Raw genomic sequence first — 4,731 nt, forward strand, 5'->3', positions numbered from 1 at the left:
GACTCCGGGAAGAAAAAGGGGTGGGAGGGCGGGAAAACAAAGGCAACTTGGAAGGGGGAACCGACGAATAACTTGAAGAGAAAACACCGGCTGAAATCATTGAGGAGAGAGAGCAAAAACTTCGCATGAGTAGGAAGGGTACTCGATTACGGACTCCGACTCCGAGATGAAAAGGGGTGGGCGGGTGGGAAAAGAAAACAACTGAGGATTGAACTTGGCAACGATGAAGATGCTCGAGTCAACTTGACGAGAAATGCACCGGATGAAAAGAGACGAGAACCAACGACCGGAAAACCAACTGCGTGATCCTAAAGAAAAATTTGAAGGGGAAGAGGAGTAATTCAAAACACCTACGTCAAGATTCCTAACCAGAGCGACGAAGGGGCTGAGGAGTAAAAAGAATTCCTACTCTCCGATATAACTAGACTCCAAAACAGTTTTCTTCTAGACTCAACAACGGCCAAACTACACGATCAATCAAGGGGGGCTCCTAGGGTCAGTCGACGCTCTGATACCAACTTGTCACGCCCAATATGCGATACTGTCCTAAAGAGACTCGAATGTCCCACCAAGGATAGAACCGCATATTGAAACGCTTTTGCAAAGTGGATAGCATTACATCAACATTACATAATAGATCGAGATACATACAAGAGGCATACAATGCCACACGAATACAACATCAACTTACATAAGAGCACCATCCGACTACGGATGAAACACAAACAGAAACTCAAACGACATCCACCCTACTAGCCCAGGCTGCCGACCTGGAACCTATCCCCTTATCAAAGAAGAAGCAGAAGAAGAACTCCAAGACAAGCAAACATCGCTCTCGCGTCAAGATCATCGCAAAACCTGTACCTGCAACTGTTGTTGTAGTAATCTGTGAGCCACGAGGACTCAGCAATCCCATTACCATGGGTATCAAGACTAGCAAAGCTCAAAGGGAAAGGAAGGGGTAAAGTGGTGAGGCTGCAGCAGCGACTAAGCATATATGGTGGCTAACATACGCAAATAAGAGCGAGAAGAGAGCAAGCGGAACGGTCGTGAAGCTAGCAATGATCAAGAAGTGATCCTGAACTCCTACTTACGTCAAACATAACCCAAAAACCGTGTTCACTTCCCGGACTCCGTCGAAAATAGACCATCACGGCTACACACGCGGTTGATGCGTTTTAATTCGTATCTGGTGTCAAGTTATCTACAACCGGACATTACCAAATTCCCATCTGCCTATAACCGCAGGCACGGCTTTCGAAAGATTATACCCTGCAGGGGTGTCCCAACTTAGCCCATGATAAGCTCTCGTGATCAACGAAGGATATACCTTCTCCCAGGAAGACCCGATCAGACTCGGAATCCCGGTTTACAAGACATTTCGACAATGGTAAAACAAGACCAGCAAAGCCGCCCGATGCGCGGACAATCTCGATAGGAGCTGCACATATCTCGTTCTCAGGGCAACACCGGATGAGCAATCCGTACAACTAAAACCAAACCTCAAGTTTCCCTGAGGGGGCGCTGCAAAGGGCTCTAGTTCGGACCAACACTTAGACAAGCACTGGCCCGGGGGGGGGCTATAATAAAGATGACCCTCGAGAGAGCGACTCCCAAGGGAAAAGTAGGTGGTGGTGAGGCAAATGGTAAAACCAATGTTGGGCCTTGCTGGAGGAGTTTTATTCAAAGCGAACTGTCAAGGGGGTCCCATAAATCACCCAACCGCGTAAGGAACGCAAAATCCGAGAACATAACACCGGTATGACGGAAACTAGGGCGGCAAGAGTGGAACAAAACACCAGGCATAAGGTCGAGTCTTCCACCCTTTACCAAGTATATAGATGCATTAATAATATAAGAGATATTGTGATATCCCAACATAATCATGTCTGTCATGGAGCAATCTTCAACTTCACCTGCAACTAGCAACGCTATAAGAGGGCTGAGCAAAGCGGTAACATAGCCAAGCAATGGTTTGCTAGGAAGGGTGTCCAATATTAGAGGTTCATGGCAATTTGGGAGGCTTGAAGGGCAACAGATAGGTAACGCAGCATAGCGATAGAACGAAGCAACTAGTATAGCAATGATAGTAGTGAGATCCAGGGTAGCGGTCATCTTGCCTGAAATCCCGCAAGGAAGAAAACGAGTCCATGAAGAAGATGAAGCCACGAAGACAAACCAAGCGTAGACGAACGAATCCTCACGATCGCAACGAAACGGGAACTATCGAGAAGAAGCACACAACAAGGTAAACACACCACACATGAACATGATATGATGCACAATAAGCATGATGCATGACAAAGCTACATGAAGCTACTCATGGCAAGGGATGATGCAAACAAGAGCAACACATCAAAGCAAGTTTAAATGAGGCCGGGAACAACATATAACAATTCCGGTAAGTCCTCATATGCAAATTTCGAAATTGGTCCAGATCTGAATAAACCTTATTTTCAAGTTGTTAAACAGCAAGTTAAAATGCACAATGATGATCTACACGAGATTCTAGTCAAGTTACATATAAAGTTCATTTAGTTCGGAGCTACGGCCTAGAAGATATGAGCAAAGCAAGTTAAACATGACATTGGTGCAAAATGCACCCAAAAATCAAGAAAACACCTCAAAACAAGGATGCAACATGATAATATGAAACTACATGCAAAATCAAGCAAGTTTCATATAGAGCACACTCAAAACGGAGCAACGGTTCAACGCATACACTCTATACAAGTTTAAAGGACAAGCTGTCCAAAACAGCAACTAGGCATCTTGCAAGTATCAAAACAACATGCTACAGGACCTCAACAAGAAAATAAAAGGCATGGGCATGATTTACAGGTAAAGCATAACAAAACATGAACACTCAGCTATCTTCAAAAATCACTAGAACATGCTCAAACACACATGGCAAGATTGCAATAACAATTTCAGACTTTGCAGAAATAACATCAGGTTGCAATGTTTAGAGCTATCAAACAACATGTTACAGGAACTTATCATTGCAAACAAAGGCATGGCATGAATCTACTAAACCCATATATTAAAAGTCCTTTACTGACCATAAGCCAAAAAGGATCAGAAGATATGATGGCACCCACGTAAACATAGCAAGTTATATGACAGATTCATACATGGCAGGAACAACGATAAGTAGGCATGTTGGTGAGCTTGTACCACTCACCACAGAGCATTACATGGCATGGCAAGGAAACCAATAGTAAGAATACATGGTTATGAAGCTAAGCATGGCAATAGCATAGTCATAGGGTACATGGATCACTAGCAAAGCACATGGCAAAACTGAACTTAATGTTAACATGCTGACATCAACATTATTTAGCAAATTTGGAGCAAGATTACAACAAGTTACAGCAAGCTATAGATGCAACCAGGGGCATGGATGGATAGAGCATGCCATGTATAACAAAACACCCTTAGTGAACATCTCCAGATTATGCATAGAATGACTTGTAGCAGCAGGTTTGCATAGCATCACGAAATAACAGATTCAGCCTAGCAAAACAGCAACAGCAAGTACCCTACTTAACAAGCTCGATTCACTCACCACAAGTCATTGCATGACAAGATAAGCATAGCATCAGCAAGAAGACATGTTTATAGAGCTAACCAAGGAAAGAACAAGTTCTTACCATGCAAGGATCAACTACAACAACCTTGTCAAAATTGAATAACATGTAAACAATCTGCTAGGAAACATTTTGTAGCAAAAGTAGAGCACGAAAATGACATGCTAGACCACACCATTATTGCAAACAGGGGCATTAATGGATAGAGAAAACCCATATGTTCAAAACACCCTTACTGAAGTATCTCAAAATATGCATGGATCTCTCTGTAGCATCAAGTTTACATGGCATCAAAATAACAGCAGAACAGGGACTGAAATCAGCAATATCACGAAGCCTAGTTTGCATGCTTGTGCTAGTAACCATATTGATCACAAAAATACATGGTAAGCACCTCTATAAAGATGGAATGGCATAGATCAAAACACATGTAGACATCAACCTCATAGGATGCACACATCAAACATGGCAAAAATGACAAATGAGCATCTTCTGTTAACAGACAGCAGACAACATTATGAAGCACTCTTGCAACAATGATTCAGGCATCAAGATGACCTCAAATGAACATGATGTAATGGAACGAAATGAAGGACTCGTTGAGACGAACAATTTGACATATTACACGCACAAAACGGAGCTATGGATGCAGAGATATGATGCGTTGAACATGGCATGATAACATGCAAATATTTCGGGACTTAGCAGATTTATACCTCCGCGAAAGACGTGGACGGGGAGGACCCGGGACGGAGGGAACCGGGGATGGGCCGACGTTTGGATGGCGGGCCTGGTGGATCTGGTCCAGGCCGCCGGATCCAAGGCGGGGAAGCTCCGACGAGCTTCCTGCGGCGACGGGGCAACTCCGGCGAACGGCAGAGGGGGACGAGCGCGCAGGTCGGGGAACGGGGAGGCCGGATTCGTCCGGAGCTCGTAGGAGCGGTGCGCTCCGGCGAGCTATGTCGACGGGGTGGTGCGGGGATGGTCGGCGGCGACGGCTGTGGTGCGGCGGCGAGCGGCGCAGCCCTCGGAGGTCCGGCGGGGTCGGGCGAAGGCAACGGGGTCGGACGCGGGGCCCTGGCTGCGCGCGGGAGGCGGAGGCGGCGAGGTTTGGCGCGGGCAGCGGGGAGGCGAGGCGCAC

The sequence above is a fragment of the Triticum dicoccoides genome, chromosome 4B (assembly GCF_002162155.2).
Source record: "Triticum dicoccoides isolate Atlit2015 ecotype Zavitan chromosome 4B, WEW_v2.0, whole genome shotgun sequence".
In the NCBI taxonomy this organism is placed as follows: Eukaryota; Viridiplantae; Streptophyta; class Magnoliopsida; order Poales; family Poaceae; genus Triticum; species Triticum dicoccoides.